The sequence below is a fragment of the Trichechus manatus genome, unplaced genomic scaffold, assembly GCF_000243295.1.
Source record: "Trichechus manatus latirostris isolate Lorelei unplaced genomic scaffold, TriManLat1.0 scaffold00156, whole genome shotgun sequence".
NCBI lineage: Eukaryota > Metazoa > Chordata > Mammalia > Sirenia > Trichechidae > Trichechus > Trichechus manatus.
The window spans coordinates 2,035,970-2,059,540 of NW_004444092.1; positions in this window are offsets into that span (position 1 = coordinate 2,035,970).

Consider the following 23,571-nt stretch of genomic DNA (forward strand, 5'->3'; position numbering starts at 1 on the left):
GCTGAAAGAACTGAAGAAAAAATCCAAGCCTCGAGTTGCAATAGTGAAGGATTCTATGAGGAAAATATTAAACAATGTAGGAAGCATCAGAAGAAGATGGAATCAATACACAGAGTCATTATACCAAAAAGAATTTGTTGACGTTCACCCATTTCAGGAGGTAGCATATGATCAGGAATTGATGGTACTGAAGGAAGAAGTCCAAGCTGCACTGAAGGCATTGGCGAAAAACAAGGCTCCACCAGGAATTGATGGAAGATCAATTGAGATGTTTCAACAAAGAGATGCAGTGCTGAAAGTGCTCACTCATCTATGCCAAGAAATTTGGAAGACAGGTACCTGGCCAACTGACTGGAAGAGATCCATATTTATGCCCATTTGAAAGAAAAGTGATCCAACAGAATGAGGAAATTATTGAACAATATCGTTAATATCATACACAAGTAAAATTTTTCTGAAGATCATTCAAAAGCAGTTGCAGCAGTACATTGATAGGGAACCGCCAGAAATTGAAGCTGGATTCAGAAGAGGACGTGGAACAAGGGATATCATTGCTGATGTCAGATAGGTCTTGGTTGAAAGCAGAGAATACCAAAGATGTTTACTTGTGTTTCATTGATTATGCAAAGGCATTCGACTGTGTGGATCATAAAAAATTATGAAGAACATTGGGAAGAATGGGAATTCCAGAACAGTTAATTGTGCTCGTTCGGAATCTGTACATAGACCAAGTGGCAGTCATTCCAGCAGAACAAGGGGATACTGCATGGTTTAAAATCAGGAAAAGTGTGCATCAGGGTTGTATCCTTTCACTATACTTATTCAATCTGTATGCTGAGCACAGAATCCTAGAAGAAGAATGCTGCATCAGGATTGGAGGAACACTCATTAACAACCTGCGATACACAGATGACACAATCTTTTTTTTTTTTACTACACGTATTGTTTTATGACATTGGTTAACAACCCCATGACATGTTAACACTCTCCCTTCTTGACCTGGGGTTCCCTATTATAAGCTTTCTTGTCCCCTCCTGCCTTCTAGTCATTGCCCCTGGGCTGATGTACCACTTTAGTCTATTTTTGCTTTATGGGCCTGTACGGATGACACAGTCTTGCTTGCTGAAAGTGAAGAGGACTTGCAACACTTACTGAGGAAGATCAGACTACAGCCTTCAGTATGGATTACACCACAACGTAAAGAAAGCAAAAATCCTCACAACTGGATCAACAAGCAACATCACGATAAACGGAGAAAAGATTGAAGTTGTCAAGGATTGCATTTTACTTGGATACACAATCAACACTCACGGAAGCAGTGGTCAAGAAATCAAAAGACATATTGCCTTGGGGAAATCTGCTGCAAAAGACCTCTTTAAAGTGTTGAAAAGCAAACCTGTCCCCTTGAGAACTAAGGTGCGCCGGACCTAAGCCATGGTATTTTCAATCTCCTCCTATGCATGCAAACTCTGGACAGCGAATAAGGAAGACCAAAGAAAATTGATGCCTTTGAATTATGGTGTTGGTGAAGAATACTGAATATACAATGGACTGCCAAAAGAATGAACAAATCTATCTTGGAAGAAGTACAGCCAGAATGCTCCTTAGAAGTGAGGATGGCAAGACTTTGTCTAATGTACTTTGGACATATTATCAGGAGGGACCAGTCCCTGGAGAAGGACATCATGCTTGGTAATGCAGACGATCAGCAAAAAAAGAAGACCCTCAATGAGATGAACTGACACAGTGGCTGCAACAATGGGCTCAAACATTGTGAGGATGGCACAGTGTTTCGTTCTTTTGTACATAGAGTTGTTATGAGTCTTAAGTGGTGGAGCCAAGCAATCTGGCTCCAGAGTGTGTATTCATAACCGCTGGACTATGCACTATCAAATGGGAGAGCCCTGTGATATAATTCTATGCAGTCATTAAAAATAATCTTTTAAAATGGATTGGCAAGCTTTTTTTGTAACAAACCCGCTGTTGTCGAGCGATTCCAACTCATAGTGACCCTACAGGACAGAGTAGAACTGCCCCATAGGGTTCCAAGGCTGTTAATATTTATGGAAGCCGACTGCCACATCTTTCTCCTGCGGAACGGCTGGTAGGTTCGAACTGCCGACCGTTTGGTTAGCAGCCAGGTGCTTTAGCCACTGCACCACCAGGGCTCCCTTAAAAGCAGCCACAGACAATACATAAACAAATGAGCATGGCTGGGTGCCAACAAAACTTTATTAACAGAAACAGGTAATGGGCCTCATTAGTTTGCTGACCCCTGTTTTAGAAGAAGATTTAAAGGTAGGGGAAATGTTCATGGTTTATTGTTACAGGAATAAAATAGTACTAAATGGAATACGTATAATGACCCTAACCTTATCTTTTAAAGACTACAGGGATTTACATCAAAAGTTTAATAGTAGACTTCTCTCTGTGGTAGGACTGAACATGTAATTGTTTTCTTCATTATATTTTTCTATGTTTTCCAAAATAAAATGTAAAACTTTTTAATGAGAAGAAAAGCAATCAATGTTATTTTAAAGAGCATAGGCGGAGGGACTACCATGCTAAATTCCGTGATAGACACATCATAATCCTATACTCACAGGGTTAAGGCAGAAATATTAAGGTTCAAGCAGCATATTAGGTACTTCACTAACTGTGGCAGTTTTAGTATGATAACTGCAACATGGGTAACACTGTCTTAGGCATCTAGTTCTGCTATAACAGAAATACCACAAGTGGATGGCTTTAACAAAGAGAAGTTTATTTTCTCACAGTCTAGTAGGCTAGAAATCCAGATTCAGGGTCTCAGCTCCAGGGGAAGGCTTTCTCTCTCTGTCGGCTCTGGAGGAAGGTCCTTATGATGCATCAGTCTTCCCTTGGTGTGGGAGCATCTCAGCACAGGAACTTCAGGTCCAGAGGACGTGCTCTGTTCCCAGCACTGCTTTCTTGGTGGTATGAGGTTCCCATGTCTCTCTGCTCTCTTCTCTCTTTTATATTTCAAAAGAGACTGGCTTAAGACACTGTATAATCTTGTAGACCTCATCAATATAACTGCCACTAATCCATCTTATTACACCATAGTGATACAATTTACAACACACAGGGAAATCACATCAAATGACAAAATGGTAGACAATCACACAATACTGGGTATCATGGCCTAGCCAAGTTGACAGATGTTTTTGGGGGACACAGTTCAATCCATGACACTAACATTTGCTGCTTGCTCGCTGCTTTTCACAGGGTCTCAGTTTCATTTGTGGGTAACTCAGCTCATCCTCTCGCTGTAGCAATCAATTAGTGTCAACTAGGTACTGTTAATCCCAGTGAAACCTCAACCATATTGTTGCCTGGTCTCTACCCCTCATTGGACAGGATTTGAGTAAGTCACATTTGGGCTTTTGTAACAAATGAAGTGGTTGAATTCTGCCTCTCTCTCCGCTCCCATAGTCATTGCCCTCGTTGAGGTCTTAATTACTGCTCACCGGGACAGTATTCTCTCAGCTGGTCTCTGGTTCCCCTATTCCTGCCCTTTTTCTGATCCATCTGCCCTGTGTAGCCAGGCTGATCTTCCTGATCTTCCTAAAGCACAGCTCAAGAACCTTCATTGGCTCATGTTGCCTACAGACCAACATCTAAACTCCTCAGCCTGGAGTTAAAGTGTTAATATTTTAAGTCTTAACAGTTATGAGAAAAAAACTATGTATTTTCAATGAATCAAATTAACATTAGAATGACCTGAACCAGACTAGGCCCAAGGCACTTGTAAAAGTAGGCTTGTACTGGTAGTAAAATGAGATAAAGATTCTCAGACTAACCATAAACTTATGTCAGACTATGAGGATAATACATTCAGAGCCAGCATTGTTTTGATGAAAAGGTCAGGCCGCAGAAAAGTTAAAGCATATCTGATTGGCCTGAGTCAATAATTTGCACTGTTTCTGATGTAATGCACAATGTGTAACTATAAAACTTTCAAATGGATAATGGACTTGACTCACATGTTCCAAATCAGCAGCTTATTTGAGAAGCTTACCCGGACTACCCAAATATAACTGTAACTCCAGGAATAAACAGAGGGGTAAGGAATCAGAAGCAAAAGAGAATCAGAATTAGAGTTAAAACAGAATTAATGAGGAAACAAATTTACTTCCAAAGTTTTAGCCCTTTTGTAACTGTTGTACTAGTCAGTTTTATATTCCCTGGACGGTTGCATGTATTTTGTCTTCTTTCAAAAAATATTTAAAAGAATCTGCTGTTTTAAACTTGAGAAGAGAGATTAATGGTTTGCAACAATGTTTAAGAGTTCAGAGAAATATAATTTATTAAATTAATGTATTTTTAATGCATTGATTGTATAAATAAGGTAAATATTTATATAAACGTTCATTTTTTGAAGATTAATAAATTGGCCATTAGGAAAATTACATAAAATAGTGAATATTCTTCTCTATGTAACATGCACAAAAGCTTCTGGAATATTAAAAACAAAAAGTTATCAACATAAAGTTGTATCTATCCAACTTGACCCCTTAATCCATATTAGCTCCAGCCCTATTGAGTTCCCAGTAACTCTTACATAGCACTTCTCCTGTAACATGTCTTTGTTCTATAGTTTCTTCCTCCCAGACATAAAAAAATTAAATTCTATCCATCCTCAGTACACATCCCTCTAGTCCTTCCCTAGGAGCCCTGGTTAAAAGCTCAGTGTAGTGGTTAAGAGCTCAGCTGCTAACCAAAAGGTTGGCAGTTCAAACCCACCAGCCGCTCCTTGGAAACCTTATGGGCCAGTTCTACTCTGTCCTATAGGTCCGCTGTGAGTCTGAGCCAACTCGGCGGCACCTAGCAACAACAACAGCCCCTCCCTAAAGTCTCCCATAGCTAGAAATAATGTCTACCTTTCTGGATTCCTTGGTATCTTGTCTGGTGGCCTCTCTCAGACTCTTTGTCTCTTTGTGTGTGTGTAATACTATTACCTATTATATTACAATATTTTATTATAGTTCTACTAAGAACCCCTTGAGGGTAGGATGCATGTTATAGTCCTTGTTCACTTCATTATTTGTTGAAACAAAACAATAAATGGATGATGAAAAATTATGCAAACACGTGAATGCTTCCTTTTTGAAAACTTTCAAAATGTAAAAATATCATTGTTAAAACAACACTGAAGGAAATGTCTTAAAATTCAGATATTCCTACTACGAATAACTAATTTCATTTCTCCATATCTCTTTCAGGATTTATTCATGCGTATATAGTATATTTGTTTATATACCAGTTACCAGGTACTGTCTAGCCGATTCACACTCACGACATCGCCATGTGTATCAGAGTAGAACTGTGCTCCATAGGGTTTTTAGTGACTGATTTTTCCGAAGTAAATTGTCAGGACTTTCTTTGAAGATGCCTCTGCGTGAACTCAAACCTCTAGCCTTTTAGCTAGCAGCCAAGTGCTTAACTGTTTGCACCACCTACTGACTCCATTCTTTATATAATTGGTTGTTAAAAATGGTTTTGGATAAGTTTTGGCTAAGCCTTCACAAGACTGGAACAGAAGAATGGGTGGTGAATATTCCCACATTCCAAAGTGAGATATTACCACCTGAAGAAGATTTTGCAACCTTAAGACCTCACCCTAGCTGAAGGATATAAAAGGTTTGGAACTGAAGAGTCTGGGAGAGAGGTTTCTTTTCACTCCTGATCTTCCAGGAAAGGTCTGGGAGGTGTTGTTTCTGACACAGAGCTTAATCTGTGCAACACAGAACAAGGATGGGGGTAGGGAACAGTGACATCATGTCACCCAGTGCAGTAACTCATGGTGTCACTCCCCCCTCACCTTGGGCCTCCTCCTATACCAGACCATACAGAATCCTTAGTAATGTTTTTTGTATTAATGTTACTTGTAAATCGTAATTCCCGTGTATCACACCTTCTTTTCCTTTAATTACTACTTCATTCTCAAAAGTTATTGATACAGGTTCACAAATACTAATTGCCACAATATTGTAGCTAAAACACCAGAAAATTCGACAGAATCAGCAACTATAAAAACACCGGCAGCAGTGAAAACAGCAGCACATGCTTGTACGTGTGCAGATGAAACCATGTGATTTGAAGCTCATTATAACCGGATAATAATGACAGCTCTGACCAGAGCGCATTAGAAGGTTCAAAAAGTAAATTAGCATAGAGTTTTAGCCTTGTACGTATATTGATACATGTAAGCTGAGCTTATGAAAAGTGTTTTTATTGTTATAATTAACTACAGGGATATTTTTATTAAAAATAATAAATTTTTGATGAAACACTACACAAAAATTTTACAGACAGTCATTTGGTGTCACTCCCTTTGACAGTGTTACCCGGTGCGGTCCTTACCCCCCACACTCCCCTAGTGATGTCACTGGTAGGGAACATGAAGGACTGCTGTCTGAGCTGTGCCTGAAAGCTCTAGAGGGTGGGTGCTGGGGCTGGCAGGTTGTCCCAAAGATGGAGAGGTGAGAGGTATCTCTGTTGGGAATGGCCTCCACTCCCAGAGTTTGTCAGGATACAGGATGCATGAACATGCCCTGTGGACCAGAGGTGGGCCACAAGGGTGAGTCAGACTGAAGCAATCAATAAGAGGCTTTCTGGCAGGTGTGAGGCAACCTCCACAGAGAGATGCTGGAAGTGTTCCATTGGGAACAGGCTGGTATGATTGGAGGGATGGTAATGGACACCTGCTGAAGGAGAGTCCTTGTAGGCATTAAGAGAAGGTCAGATGAGACATCCCCAGTGGAGCAGAGTCTCCACAGAAATCACAAGAACTCCACGTTGGAGAGACCACTTCTAAAACCAGAGCAAAGCACTAACCTGTCAAGTAGCTCTTTCCTGCCTTTCTACCTGGAAGGGTCAGAAACTGCTATTCATGAGTTTGGCGAAGGCAGAGAGGCATTGTCTTAGTTACCTTATGCTGCTATAACAGAAATACCACAAGTGGTTGGCTTTAACAAACAAAAATTTATTCTCTCACAGTTTAGGAGGCTAAAAGTTCAAATTCAGTGACCCAGCTCTAGGGGAAGTCTTTCTCTTTCTGTCGGTCCTGGGGGAAGGTCCTTGTCATCAATCTTCTGGGTTTGGGGTTTCTCGGCACAGGGACCCTGGGTCCAAAGGATGCTCTCCACTCCTGGCACTTATTTCTTGGTGGCCTGAGGTCCCTATCTCTCTGCTTACTTCTCTCTTCGTTTGTCTCTTGTAAGATAAAAGGTGATGCAGGCCACACCCCAGGGAAACTCCCTTTGCATAATATCAGGGCAGTGACCTGAGTAAGGGTGTTGCATCCCACCCTAATGCTCTTTAACATAACCTAAACTTGCCTTATTAACAAAGATTAGGATTTATAACACGTAAGAAAATTACATCAAATCACAAAACGGAGGACAACCACACAAAAATGAGAAGCATGGCCTAGCCAAGTTTACACATGTTGTTTTGGGACACAATTCAATCCATAACAGGGACAAAGTGGGGAAATGGAAAAGTTGACCATATCTACACTCTTTCCCATGACAGGCTTCCAGCAAGGGGAGAGGAGAAGCTTTAAGCTTACAGTTTTAGTTACTATATGGGAATAGACATTTTAATTATTGGAATAAGATTGTTTTTATGACTAAATGTGGAAAAAATGAACTTTTATGTCAAAGACTGACCCCAAAGTTCATGACACCTTCCTAAGATTTCATCAAGTAGCAGGGAAAATCCGGCCCCCCAAAATGGATGTGCAAGGGCAATGGGGGAAAAAATCAAGTTGTTTTATGTTGCATTCTCTGGAGTTCTGCTTCTCCAATGTAATGGTGACATTCAACTGTAATCAGAATGTGCAAACAACTAAATTTTTAAATATTTAATAAATATAATAAAAATTACAACATATAATAATAAATAAACAAAACATTTTACAACTCTATACTAAGATATTCTTTGCTTAAACAGTGTGGTATTGTACAGGGCTGAGGCCTATAGTTCTGCCGGTTGTTCATGGAACACCTCCAGGAGTGCCAGTTGCATCGTGGTTATTCTGACAGTCATCAAGCAGCAAGGGTTTTGAGGAAGGGGCACTTTTCTAATACGGAGTAGTAAGGGAAATGATACCGTATATCATGAGGGCCCTTCACAAATGGTGTATAAATTAAACAAACGTTAAAACTTAAAAATAGTATTATATGATGAATGCTTATCCCATGGGTTCAAAGATAATCTGCTCTCCCGTAAACAGCTTAGTTTTTATTAGTAAAAAAATCCCTATAGTTGTTTATTTAATGGTATAAAAAGTTAAAATTTGATTTTCTTTTGTTTTCTTTTAACACAGTAGCCAAGGAAATACATTTGTTATATTTTCTTCTTTGCAACTATTTTAAAAATAAATATTGCGTATAAAGAGCTCCAATGGACTGAATTTAACTGAAAGTGACTGATTTAAATAGGAATATACTCAATTATCTTCTAAAAGCAAGTTTAAGCTCCTCCTTCTTAGAAAATAAAGGTTCCCCCCGACCCCCACCTTTAGTACCTGAGCATACTAGATTCCTAGGACTGCTGTAACAAATTGTCACGAGTTGGGTAGCTTAAAACAACAGACATTTATTCTCTCTCAGTTTTGGAGGCTTTAAGTCTGAAATCAAGGTGTTGGCAGTGCTATACTCTCTCTGAAGGCGCTGGGAGAGAATCTGTTCCATGTCTTTCTCTTAGCTTCTGACGTTTCCAGCAGTCTTTGGCATTCCTTTGCTTGTAATGCATCACTCCAAAACTCTGCCTCCATCATCACATGGTGTTCTTCCTCTATGTCTTTTCTCCACTTATAAGGACATCAGTCATATTGGGCTAGGGCTCACCCTACTCCAGTATGAACTCATGTTAACCTAATTGTATCTGCAAAGATGCTGTTTCAAAACAAGGTCACATTCACAGGTAATGTGGGTTAGGACTTCAACATATCTTTTTGGGGGAGACATTTCAAACCATAACAATGAGTTTTACTGGGTAAATTTTGATACTCCCACTTCCTTGCCCCAAATACATGTAAATTCTACATTTCTGATTGAAGATCTAAGCCATTCTCTGTTTAAATAAAAATATTTCCTTATATTAACTCCTGCAAATATATAAACTGTATTTATTAAATACATGTATTATTGCCTAAGAGTTTTTCTTTCTTATAACTTTAGTATAAATGTCTAGAAAATAAGACTCCCATTTAATAGCCTATAAAGGACGCTGATGTGTTGGCAGCTGCCTTGACGTCATTAGATGCAAGAAAGACCTACCCTGACTATTAAATAGAATCGGATGAAGTTACTCATTCTGGTAAAAGCATCGACAGTCCACAACTTTTTCTTGTGGTTGAAGTTAACACGGTGTTCCTAGCAGTGCTTTAAAATTTTAGTTTCTGAGAATTATTCCTTTGAACCTGAATTTTTCTTTCATTTGCATTTATTTTACAAGGTAGAGATTGAGGAGTTTAGAGCATATAAAGAAAGAAATAAAATGTAATCATTGTTAATTATGCCCATATACATACACAGGGAGATGGGGGTTAAGGGTGCTAATTATTCACAGCCTCCTGCCTCTGAGTTTGTAGTTAATTGAGAAAAATACACAGCAGTCAGAGTCATGGAGATCAAAATATCAGCATTATTACCAATAAAGCTAGGTGTGGCTTGGACCTGCAGCCTATTCTTGGTATCTGCACCAACGTCTAGACTTTGGGTTTTCTCATCCAACAGAATCTTTCAGCTGCAAAGGGCTTCACTTACTACCTTCCGTCCTTGGAGATGGAATAGTAAATATGGAGAGAATGAAGTTACACATGCATAGGGTTTTTAACACATTAACTCCACCCATTGAAGAAACACGGACTGGTGATTGTTAGTCTATCACTCCCATCTTTAGGATGAATCTAACTCTTCCTCCCACAGGGAGAGGTGAATAACAAGCAGAAAGAGATGCCAAAAGTTAAACACTGGTAGAAGTGTCATAAAAACGTGAAGGCAGGTGTATAGGGTTCTCCTGACATACTCTGTGGACTTTTGCAAGTTTAGATCATCAAAATCTTTGGAAAAAAACATATTTAAAAGATAGTCACAGTATGCTACAATAATTTCAAATGGTTATTCATTCCACAACTATTATTGAAGGATGTCCAAGGCATGGGGAGCTTGCCTTGGGGGAGTGACTCTGAGTAAGTGTGGTGTTGATCACTGGTTTTTTCCTGAGTCCATTTCCCATGGATGAAGGTTTGAGTCCTAAAGAGACAGGATGTGAGGGGTAAAGATCTTGTCATAGAGCTATTTAACTATAACCTCTGTAAGGTACAATGCAACTTTGTTACCTGTATCAGTCAGGATAGAGTAGGCTCTTCTTTGGTAAGAAACAATCCCAACTTCTCAGTGGGTTACAACAAAGACTTATTACTTGCGTGTTCTATGCATCTATCACAGGCTGACTGCAGTTCTTCTCCTTTTTGTCTTCACTCTGGGGACTAGGCTGGGACCAGAGTATTAGGAACATGCTCAGTTGTTAGGAAAGGGGGAAAAGAGAGCAAGGTAAACAACATATTGGAGCTTAAAGTTTATGCTCGACGAAACACGCATCATTTTCACACACGTTAGTTTGCCAAAGCAAGTCACATGGCCACAACTGACTTCAACATGGCAGGGGTGTATAATCCTTCTGCAAGAAGGGACACGGAAAGAAGGGACCATATTGGATGAACAGTAATACAATCTATGACAGTACTTCTCTGCAGACTGTCACACATAAAAAGGGCCCAATGCATTCTTCTCCACTTTGTACAGAACACTTCATGCCTTGAGAACTCAGAGGCTCCAGTGCATGGTGTTGGTTTTGGGCAGATACCTGGCTAGCTAGTGGAGTGGCTGTATTACCTGATGGGAGACAGTGGTGCCTGACAGGATCAGTGAGAATGGCAGCTCCTAAACAATAGAGAAAGAGGAAAGTTTGAAGTAGAGGAAGCAAGGAAATAAATGATGTCTAATGGTAACTGATGATTTGTTTATGAGTACATATGTTTATTGGGTATTTCTAGGGATACTTGGAGGCTAAGTACTTTGTAGGGACTAGGGACACATGTTACTGAAGTAATAAAGATCTGGTGGAAAATTAGAGCATTTATGCAAGATGGTGGAAAATAATAATCAATAGAGTCTGGTGACTCAAGGAGGTGAGTTCAAGATGACTGATAAGCCTGTGTGACTGGCATGGAATTAACTCTGTTTTAATTTATTTTTTATTCTTCAATGTTTGTTATATATTTACAACATCTGAATGTAGCCACAAAATAGCTAATATTATTTTGTGCACTTTTAAATTACATACAAATGGTATCATACTTTTATATTATTCTGTAGCTTTTATATTTAACATTATATTTTTGAGATAATTTCCAAATGAAACATATACATTTAGTCCATTCATTTTGATTATTCCATGGTTATTTTTATCATGTGTGGTACTACATTATGCTATAATGTAAGCTACATGAGGTTATGAATTTTGTGTGTTTTAGTTCATTGCTATAGTCTCTGTGCCTAAAACATATTTGTTCAATAAATGAATTAATTTTTAGTAAAATAAACAATTTTATAAAGTAAAAAATAAATTGTTATGCCAAAAATTATTGATCCATTCTCCCATTGATGAACATTTAAGTTGTTTCCAATTTTCAACTATAATAAACATTTGTGTGCATGTCTTTTGAACAGATGTACTAGAATTTCTCTAGGGTGTATTCTCTATTTAAGGTATTTCTTGAGGGTAAAAGTAAAAAATATATACACCTTTTCATCTTTACTAGATACTGCCAAATTGCTCTTCAATGTGGTTTTACCAAATCATATCCCCACTATTAATGTCTTATTTCCTGATACCATTGCAAACTCTTGCTACAGTTACTCTTAAAATTTGCCAGTCTGATGGGAGAGATAAGACATTTTACTTAGAATTGTTTGTTTTGTATTTCTATGATTACTAATGAGGTTGAAAAACTTTTCATATGTTTATTGGCTGTTGTAATTTTTCTTCTATAAATTGCCTTTTCATATCCCTTGCCTACTTTTTCTTTCTTTTTTTTCCCTTGGCTTTTTCTTAGTAGGCATTCTTTATATATTCTGGATACTAATTATTTGCCTATTACATTTGTTACAAATATCTTTTGTATTCCTTGTTTTTAAATTTGTTTTAGATATGAGGGAACATTAATAAATTTTTATCGTTTATAAAGTTCTTTTGATACTTGCCACACCACTTTCAGAGAGGTGTTATTTTTGTTATCATTGCTCCTGAAGCTGCTGTTGTAATTATTTTTATTAGGCTCTTCCTCATAGTCTTCACTTTGCAGATGTGGAAACTGGGGCTTCAGGAGGTTACATACATCCAGGGTCATAAGCAGGTAAGTGGCAGGACCAGTTCTCTGTCTAGAACTTAGTTATAGTCATTGGTGTGCTGAAGTGGGTTTGTGTCACCTCACAACAGCCAACTGTTAAATATTCAAGAATTTTGTAAGTTGGTTGTTAAGGACAGATGTTATTAAACATTAAGTTATATAAACTTACAATTAAATAAATTATATTAAAAATAACAGTAATAAATACTTAAAACTCATAACTTCCTGATTATTTAACTAAATTTTACCATTATCTATGCTTTTGAAGTTATTCATGTCTATTGTACCTGTATAGTGGAAATCCTGCATGATGATGTCCTACTATATAATGATACCTCTCTTCCCAATCCTGTTCAGTGATGGCATGTTGGTAGTTTGAAATTGGCCATGGTGAGAGTATTTACACAATAGAAATCTGATAGAAATTAGGGTTTGAAGTATTGTTTTGTTGACTGCCTATATTTAGGAAAGTGATGGAAAAAATGTTAGTAATACAGATTAAATTGAAAAGTAGAGTGTATCTGTAACAATGAATAACACAAAAAATCGAGGAAATATTCTTCCAGTATTTGAAAATTATTATCCTATTCAGCAATAAAGTTGCTCATATCATTGACAAATGAGTGAAGTTTCAACACACATACATTTTTTTCCCTTTTGTCTTACTCATTAAAATAAATTAAAATGTTAATCAACATTCCTGTTGGAAATACACACGTTTGTCATTTGTAACCATAGGTTGGCTAAGAATACAAGAGTTTGGCAAAAATCAATGAAAGCATTCTGTGAGAATTAATTTGCTATATGGAATTCACAGCAAAGAGAATTGCATATTATTATTTTAAAATTATATACTATATAGTCTTTATATTAGTAGCGTTTATAAACACACACAAACACACGCATTTTTTTTAGACAGAGAGCCAGTAGTTAAATTTTATTAGCAAACCACTGGATGCAGTTCTGCTTTTTAACTTCCTCTACTTTCCTAGGCCAGTTAGGTACTAAGCTTATTGATTCTGCTTTCTAAATATTTCTCAGAATTGTTCACTTTTTTCCATTCCCACTGCTGGTACCTGAGACCATTAGCTCTCACTGATATTACAGCAAGTTTCCTAACAGGTCTCAGTCTTTAGGCTTGCTGTCCTTCAATGAATTCTTCACACAGTCACCGGAGTGATTTTCCTAAAATGAAAATGTGATCATGCTGCTCCCCTGCTTAAAGTTGTTCAGTGCTTCCCCCCTGCTTTCAAGATAACCTCTAAACCCTTTAATATGGCAGAAAAGAAGCCGTTACTTATTTTCTGTTCCCTACACTTCTGATCCCTGTCACAGTCTGAGCTAGGTGCCCTCTTTGCATCTTTCTTCTGTGGATATTATCACACCATATTGCCAGTGTCTTTTTTCGGCCATTTTATTATAAAAGTTTTCAAACATATAGAAAAACTGAAAGAATGGTGCAGTGAACACACATATACCAACTACCTGGACTCTACAATTAACATTTAATTACATTGCTCTAACACCAGAAAATCAAACCAGTTGCCATTGAGTTGATTCTGACTCATGGCATCCCCATGTGTGCAGAGTAGAACTGTCTCCATACAGTTTTCAGGGCTGTGAGCTTTTGGAAGCAGATTGCCAGGCCTTTCTTCTGAGGCATATGTGGGTGGGTTCGAACCACCAAACTTTTGGTAAGCAGTGGAAAGTTCCATTTGTGTCGCCCTGAGACTATCTATCTACCTATCTCTCTGTCAGTCTTTTTTTTAATAATGTATTTCATAGTAAGTTGCAGACACCACTACACTTTGCTTCCAAACACTTCAGCATGGTAGTGTCAACCAGAGTTCAAAATTTGATTACTTAAAAAAATTTTTTTGGTAAAATTTGCCAATGGCTTTTACTTGCCTATCTACTTTGTCTACTATCTGTGTCTTATTTGTATTCTATCCAATGCTTGACATATAGGGACAACTAAGTTAATGCTTGTTTACTGAATCAATGAGCTTAGTACCTCATTGGAAAGTAGAGGAATTTAAGATTTCATCAGATGCTATTTAAAGAGTTTCTTGATTCACATATACAAGCAGTTGTGTCACACTTTGATCCATCTCCTCATTCCCCTACCTACAGAAACTGTAGAAGGCAGTGTACATTCCACCAGTTCAGCATGAGAGGCAAGTAAGAATTTTAATCTGTTAACGATGATAGGGAGCTCCTGTGGCGCAACGGTTAAGAGGTCAGCTGCTAACCAAAAAAAGGTCGGCAGTTTGAACCCACCAGTCGCTCCTTGGAAACCTTATGAGGCAGTTCTACTCTGTCCTATAGAGTCACTATGAGTCAGAATCGACTCCAGGGCTATGGGTTTGGTTTGGTTTTGGTTTAATAATAATAGGCAAAGTGACTTCCAAACCGTGTCTTCCTACAAAGCTCCACAAGGTGGTGCCCAAATATCTTTTTCAAACAGTAGTCCCTCAAGACTTACTGTCAATCGTCACTAATTTTCATAGTATTTGACATTTCTGACTTTGACCAATTAGCACAGTATCAAATATATAATCACGTAAAATGTACTTATATTAAATAGAATTATACATGTTTATGTCCAGAATATATAGTTTTAGATATAAGGAATGAACAATGATTACAATAATCAAAACCAAACCAGTTGCTGTCGAGTCAATTCCGACTCATGGTGAACCCATGTATGCAGAATAGAACTGTACTCCACACAATTTTCAAGGCTCTGACCTTTCGAAAGTAGATCACCAGGACTTCCTTTCAAGGTACCTCTGGGTCGGTTCAAGCTGCCACCCTCTGGTTAGTAGTTGAGTGCTTAAGTGTTTGTGCCACCCAATGATTATAATAGGTACTTTATATTTGTGTAGGGTTTAAAATTATTAAAAGTTCTTTCTCATCCAAAAATAAAAATATTAATTCACCTTAAGTTCTTTTCCCTGTAAACTTTGCCCTCTTAAGTGTGGAGTCTGAAAGAACAGAAATTAAACTATTGTACAGGAGGAGCTATGTAATGTAGAGGTAACTAAAAAAATAAACAGATGACTTTATTATTATTAATTATAGACAATGTTGTGCAAACCAGAGTTGTAGTGTGCTGACATAGGATAATAAGTTAATGTTCTTAAAACATTTTTGTTTGAGGAATTTTATAGAGTTGTTACAAAAAAATTTCTTTGTTGGATATTCTTATTAAATCCCAAATGCACTAAATAGAAAACCCCACTGGGTGTTGTACTTATTCATGCAAATGACAATATCTATTTATATTACTGGCTATGTTTCAATCAGATATCAATAACATGGGCCATGGGCCACTGGAATCCCAGTAACAATCCCCAGCTACTCAGGCAAACCTGCCCAAACCTGGAGGAATTCTTGAATTCAGGGTTCTAAGAAGTGGTTTTCATTGCCCTTGATGGTCTAGGCATTAAGATTTGTACAGTGAGATGTGAGATTCATTATATGCTGGAACTTAGCCCATGAGGATTTGTCCCGAGTCATTTGCCACTAAAATTAAATCCATATTTTCTCAACATGAATTGTTGGCCATAAACCAGCCTCCTTTTTCTCCTCCTCTGGCAAAAGCCTAGGTGGTACAAAGGTCTAGAAACTTCTTGGGTTACTTAGGGATTATGAAAGGTGGCCAGCTGATACACAAAGATCTAAACCTTATCACCTCATTGATTCATGGTCTAATCTTTGGGTTGGCTTCTACATCTGCCTTCTATGTTATCATCTGTGAAATGGAAGAATTAGATAAAGGTGGTCTCTAAGTTTCCTTCCAGTTCTGAGATTTGATGCTATTATTTCCTGCCCAAACAACAAAGCTTAAATACCATGTAGTAGGGCATCAGAAAAATTCAAGATACAATACAACACTTTCTAATAACTGAAAGTAAAATCAGCTAAGTGAATAATAGAAAATACTTTCCCCATTAAGAGCAGGATTTAGTCAAGGGTAAAATAGATTCAATCTTACTCTTTTGGTGGCCTCTGCATGAAGAAGTTGACTTCTCTCTCCACCGACTGATTAATATGCTCGGCTGCTAACTGAAAGTTTGGAGGTTCAAGTCTATCTACAGGTGCCTTGGAAGAAAGGCTTGGTTATCTACTTCTGAAAAATCAGCCATCAAAAACTCTATGGAGCACAGTTCTACTCTGACACATGTGAGGTTGTTGTCAGTTGGAATCAACCCAACAGCAACTTTTTTTTTATCCTCTGACTGAAGGCAATAATTAAAAAAAATTAAACACTCAAATCTGTGATAGGACTAGACCTATTCACTTTTAGATGTTTCTAAATAAGGAAAGTTATAAATTTTTCCTCATCACACACTGCTCTTTTTGGTATAAAATAATTTGCTTTTAGTCAGAAATAAACAACATGGAAAGAAGAAGTATCAATATTAAAGGAAAACTTTAGAGCAAGATTTTAATGCTCATGGGACCGAAGTTTATGCTGTCACTGTGGTCTAGGAGGCATTATGTGTTGCATATGTGACACAGTTATTCAACCTGGGGACCAAATGACAAATAATGAAGCAAGATATGGCAAGGAGTAAACAATATAAAAAAACAGTTGAGTAGAGGGAATATAATGGGCCCTGGGGGCACAGTGGTTAAGTCCTCCACTGCTAACTGAAAGGCCAGAGGTTTGAACTCATCAGCCACTCCGCGGGAGAAAGATGTGGCAGTCAGCTTCCGTAAAGATTCCAGCCTTGGAAACCCTATGGAGCAGTTCTACTCTGCCCTACAGGGTCCCTGTGAGTTGGAATCCACTCGACAACAATGGGTTAGAGGGAATGTGGAAGGGTCAGCTCAATCAGAATTTGTTTTGGGCAGGGAGACTATAGTCATGCTGCTCCAGATTTATGCAATGCTACATTTTCTGCCTTTCTTTAACCATTTTATTAGCAATGATAATTTGCATTTCGTTATTGTCTTTGAGTGCTTTTAATTTTTTCCTTAGTTGATGAATAGGACCAATACTCTTTCGGTGTTCACCTAATTTACTGACAAAGGACATGAGAGAGTGTCCAAATTGTATTTTCAATGTCAAGAAGGACATTGAAGCCCAAAAACTTCAGTGTTTTGGGGGCAGGTGTTAATGATTCTACTGTATCAAGATTTATTCTGAAAAAAAATAGAAAAGGACTTCTAAGAATAAATGTCTTCAGGTAGGGTAAGGTCATTGACTTCTCCCTTTTTAGTTGATAATGTTCCTTTCTACTGCAAATCAGCAGTGTGGGAGGTGGCTGAAATTAGGAGAAGATTGTGAAACATTACACTGTATCTTAGTCTTGATCTAAATGTAAAATTTAGCTGATATGTTACTGGCCTTCTTTGTGTTTCTATGACCTAATGCAGATAAAATCTTTATTTTGTTTTATTTTTTATTTTTTTAATTGTACTTCAGGTGAAGGCTTACAGAACAAAATACCTTCTCATGAAACACTAGTACACATATTGTTTTATGACATTGGTTAACAACCCCACAACATGTCAACCGTCTCCCTTCTCGACCTTTTTTGGTGAAAAGATACATAGCCAAGCAGATAAAGTCTTTTGAGATAGGTAAGTCTTATCAGACTTTGACTCCTTTCAAATGATCATACCCTTTCACCATACTTATTCAATCTGATGCTGAGCAAGTAATCTGAGAATCTGGAACTGTATGAAGAAGAACACGGCATCAGGATTGGAGGAAGACCCATTAACAACCTGAGATATGCATATGACACAACCTTGCTTGCTGAAAGTGAAGAGGACTTGAAGCACTTACTGATGAAGATCAAAGACCACAGCTTTCAGTATGGATTACACTTCAACATAAAGAAAATAAAAATCCCCACAACTGGACCAACAAGCAGCATCATGATAAATGGAGAAAATATTGAAATCGTCAAGGATTTCATTTTGCATGGATCAGCAATCAATGCCTGTGGAAGCATCAGTCAAGAAATCAAACAATACATTGCACTGGACAAATCTGCTGCAAAAGACCTCTTTAAAGTGTTAAAAAGCACAGATGTCACTGTGATGGACTAAGATGCGCCTGACCCAAGCCATGGTATTTTCAATCACCTCAGATGCATGCAAGAGCCAGACAATGCATACGGAAGACCAAAGAAGAATTGATGCAATTGGATTATAGTGTTGGCAAAGAATACTGAACATACCATGGACTGGCCCTGGTGGTGCAGTAGTTAAGAGCTATGGCTGCTAACCAAAAGGTCAGCATTTCAAATCCACCAGCCACTCCTTGGAAACCCTGTGAGGCAGTCCTACTATGTCCTATAGGGTCACTATGAGTCAGAATCGACTCGATGGCAATGGATTTGGTTTTTTATTCATCAATGGCAGAGTATTAAATATATTTTAAAGTTGTAAAAAGACTTCTTAGTTAACAGTGCTCTGGAGGAGAGCAATCTGTTTTATAATGGTCCTTAGGTGATTGATGAACACTAAAAAATTGCTTGTAATAATCATTTACTCAACAGATATTTATTGAGTGCTTACTCTGGGCCATCTACTGTAGTAGTAATAAAAATACTGTCGTATCTTTCTCTTATAAAGATTTTGCTACGGAACAATTGTAAGAGGACATGAAAACGGACTAGAAAAGTTACCTTTTTCTAGTCATTATGGTTATCCAGTAGTCCCTGGGTGATGCAAATGGTTAATACTCTTGGCTACTAACTGAAAGGTTGGAGGTTTCAATCTACCCAGAAGCACTTTGAAAGAAAGCCCTGGCAATCTACTTTTGAAAAATCAGCTGTTGAAAACCCTATGGTGCACAGTTTTTCTGATTTTAAGCAATTATGACACTAACGTTTATATTGATTTATTTTATCATCTTACCAGCTTCTGTAATTATCTACCATTTGCCACTCTTGAAAAACCAGTTGTTAGTCTGAATCTGGTATCATTTATACTCCTACACTGAGCTGTTCTGAACAAATACCTTATAGAGCATACCCCAGCCAAAGAAGCATAGAGACAAAAGGAGAAGGATATAGTGTGAGAAACAAAGGCAATCTGTCAATAAGAACATTAAAAAAAAATTAGAACATTCACTCAAATTGGTTTTACAACAGTCTGGAAAACAGACTTTTTCTGGGAGGACACTGTTTCTTTAAATGACTTATTGATCCCACCCAGATCTTGCATCCCAGCCAAATGCCTGGCCACTCTTGCTTTAACTTAGTCTAATAAACATGAATAAAAGACTGTCAAAGATCCAAAAGAAAAGACAATTTTTATTTCCAATAGAACAGAACAATATCAAATAGCCAACACTATCCCTGATAATAATCCTTCCTGCTGGCATTTGCTTAACCAGTCTTTGATTCCTCTTTGACAGACATTACAAGATAAGACATAACTGCTTTGTTTTAATCACTTGAAATCAGATTGGACTATCTAGGAAGTGTGGAAGACTAAGTGGTTTACATACTTTTTGTGTGAGGAAAGTTTGTCAATGTTTTAAACATCTGCTATGATTTAAATCTATTATTATAAAAATATGAAAAATGGCTAAAATGTAGAAAATTAAATTTTATTTTAAAACTGATTTTTAATTTACAGTCTACTTCATAGCATTACAATGATGTTAATATCTTTGGATCACTTTTTTCTTAATTTGGAACAGGTTTTTACAATTCAGAATTGTATGCAAAATACTTTATAATTTGGTTAGTTTGGCAATCTGAACAAACTCTTACTTGATCATTTTATCTTCATGTAGAAACAAATAGTATGCAAACATTGTGAATAAAATTGGTTTAAACTCTGTTGATACATCACTTTATTTTGAAAAATCATAAAATATAAAGTCTCTTGGATTTATTGATTCTGATACTTATGCAAGATAAATTTTAGGCAAAAATATGGCATTTGGTTAAAGATAATCATTGTTTCTTCATTTATAAAATTCTAACTTATAAATGTAGAGATTTTGCACTTTTTTATTTAACTAGTGGCATTTTTTTTCCTGAAAACTTTTTGCTTGTATGTGACATCTGAGAATGAGAAAGGTGAGAATTATTAAAAACCGAAGCAAAATAAAACATGGCAAAAGTGATCAGAAAATGGGCAGGCTTTCCAAATGCCAAACTAATAAAGAAAAAGCGACTTCAGGAAGGTGGAAGACCTAAAAACCTAGAGAAAGAAAAGTAGAAGTGTATAAGGGTGTCCTCGGCTAATACAGGGAAATAGAAGCAACAGCTTTGGGAGAGCTAGATTTTAAAACGTCATGGCAAATATTAGTCAAATATACGAAATATTGTGATTATTGCTAATGAATAAATTAAGTTAGTGAACATTGTATATACAGGAATTCAAGTATGAAAGCAAGTAAGAAAACTGTATGTGCAGGTACTTAGTTTTGGTGAACAATAAATCTTAAAGCCAGCATTTCCAAAGCCTAAATGCAGCCTAAAAATGAGAAGAAAGTGGTTTTTTCCTCAAGATCCTTCCTGGGAATCACTTTCTCTAGGTTTTTGAGGATTTGCCTGGTTCATGTAGCTTGTAAAACTCTTGTTCTCAATGAATTTCAATCCTTGGTGTCTTACCTTCAGAACTTCTGGGAATTTCCTTATGGTATGGGCTCAACCAAAGAGAAAAGTCGTATGTAATACCAGAAATATGATGCTATTCTTTTTCTCCTCTAAAAAGGCAATAGCAGCTGTGTTTTTCTACACAGAGTTATCCTTACACGAAAAGTGCCCAGCTGTCTTTACATCTTAGCGTACCTGTTCTGAAGAGCAGTTAGCATTTGGCTAATCACATCTGATGCATTTGCCAGCCAAGATGCTTGGCCATACTGATCCAAAGTTCACTTAATAAACTTCCTGCTGCAGACTACTTATCTGAGAAGCATGGAACCATCCATTGGTCCCTCCCCAGCCCAATAGCTTGGCTTCCCTTTGGGGTTTAGCCACCTGGCATGTATGGCAGAAGTGAGTCTCCCATCTCACTCTTCACACCTTTGCATTCATTTCCACTCCCTATTCAAAGCCTGAAAAAATCATGCTGTCTTTCCCAGTTTCCATTCCTTGAAGGCAAGATGCCAAAGAAAGAAAATGTGATTTTTTTTCCCCAGAACTTCTAATAACAATATAGTTGAAGCAGGTAAGCATTTCCAAACCATTGAATATTGGTTCAAAATAAGATTTCTTGTTCCTATTCTCCTAGGCATACTGAGCTTGCAACACGTGAGTCGTCTCTTGCCATTTAAAAGTCATTTGGTGTATGGCAGGACAGATTGAGTGATGAAGATGACTGAGGATCTACCAAGAAATATAGTTTCACAGGGCAATTCAGAAGGATATTTCCTACCTTCAAGTCCTATTTCTGTTCCACTAGTTGTTCTAGCTAACATTGGAAGAACAGTGTTGCTTTTGAGCAAATATTGTTTTTGCTCTCACACTCTTTGGATTCATTGGATATGCAGTTGTAGGTTTAGCTTGGAACCCTGGTGGAGACAAAGTTTCTAAAGTAAGAGTGGAAAAAGGAAATGGAGGTTCTATGGAAACAGAAAACAAAAACAAACAAACAAAAAAACACCCAAACTCGTTGCTGTCCGGTAGATTCCAACTCATAGTGACCCTATAGGATAGAGTAGAACTACCCCATAGGGTTTCCAAAGAGTGACTGGTGGATTCGAACTGCCGACATTTTGGTTAGCAGCCAAGCTCTTAACCACTGTGCCACCAGGGAACAGAAGGGCAATTTAATGCTATACTTGACCTCTGTACTCACTGAAGTTGTGTGTGTAATATTAAGACGGAAAAGGTGATAGTTGTTTACAATCCTGTAAAAATATTAGGTTTGTTAAGAATCAGTTATAATGGAAACAAATGAAATGACCATGTAGAAATCTGAATTCACCCTGAAGAATCTTGGAAACGTCAAAGCAGACCCTTGTGATTGAACCATACATATCTATATAGAGTGCAACTGAAATATTTTTAAATGCTTCTTCTCTTTCCTGTTCTTCATAATATAAGGGAAAATTAAGAATACTTGAAAGCAGTTCTTTGAATGTATAGAAATATTCACTGATAAATGCTTGGTTGTGGTGCCATGAATTATTTGTGTTAGAAACTTTTAAAATCTCAATGTGAATATTTTTCTAGAAATATGGATGAAAAATACCCTTTCCATTCACATACCAGTTTTTAGCTCTGCTGGCTTGAAATTAGAAAGTAGCAAATACTATATTTTTTAAGAGTATTTATAGCTGATTTTTCTCTTAAAGGCACTGCAAGGCAGATGATTTTTCACCATCTAGCAAAATGTGGAACAGATATTTTGTCTTCTGTCACCTGCTTTGGCCCACTTTTATGAGTCAAATAGTATAGGGAAGAAGAAGGGATCAAAGCCAAATTCGCTTGCAAGGAAAAATAACCTGGAGGGTAAAAATGTTTTGATTTTGTTTTTACTTATTAGTTTTAGCTTTTTAAAACACTGACATGAATTTTTCTAAATAGCATTTGATATAAATAGCAAATCATATATATATATATAATATACAGGTGTATGTGTGACGTTCTATTTTGATACTATTACAATATTATGATAATAATACACCATAAACACTTACAGCACGTCAGAGTTTTTAGAGCACTTGTACATATATTATCTTGAGTCTCACGATAACCTTGTAAAATGAGCAGGACAGTGATTGTCACTCCCATATATTATAGATAAAGAAATTGAGGCCCAGAGAGGTAAATGGCACACGCAAGGCCCTAGGTAAATCAACTGGTAAGATGCAGAGGTAGGATTCAAAATCAAGCTCTCTGTTTTTAAGTTTCTTTCCCCCTTACAATGTCAAGTGTATAGTTATTTTCTCTCTTGATTTCAAGAACGTTAACAAAAAAAGGCGGAGACTCACCAATATGACACAACCTAAAAATTGGGTAGAATATTATTTCCTTGTAGATGACTTTGCCCAGTACTTGCTGAATTTTTAAAATATGGTGCCTCCTCCTTCCTTCCTACTGTAAGCAAGTCTTACATTGAGAAGATACTCAATATATATGGAATTTTGTTTGTTTGCTTTTAATTTGCATGATTTCATATGGGGAAACGAATTTATA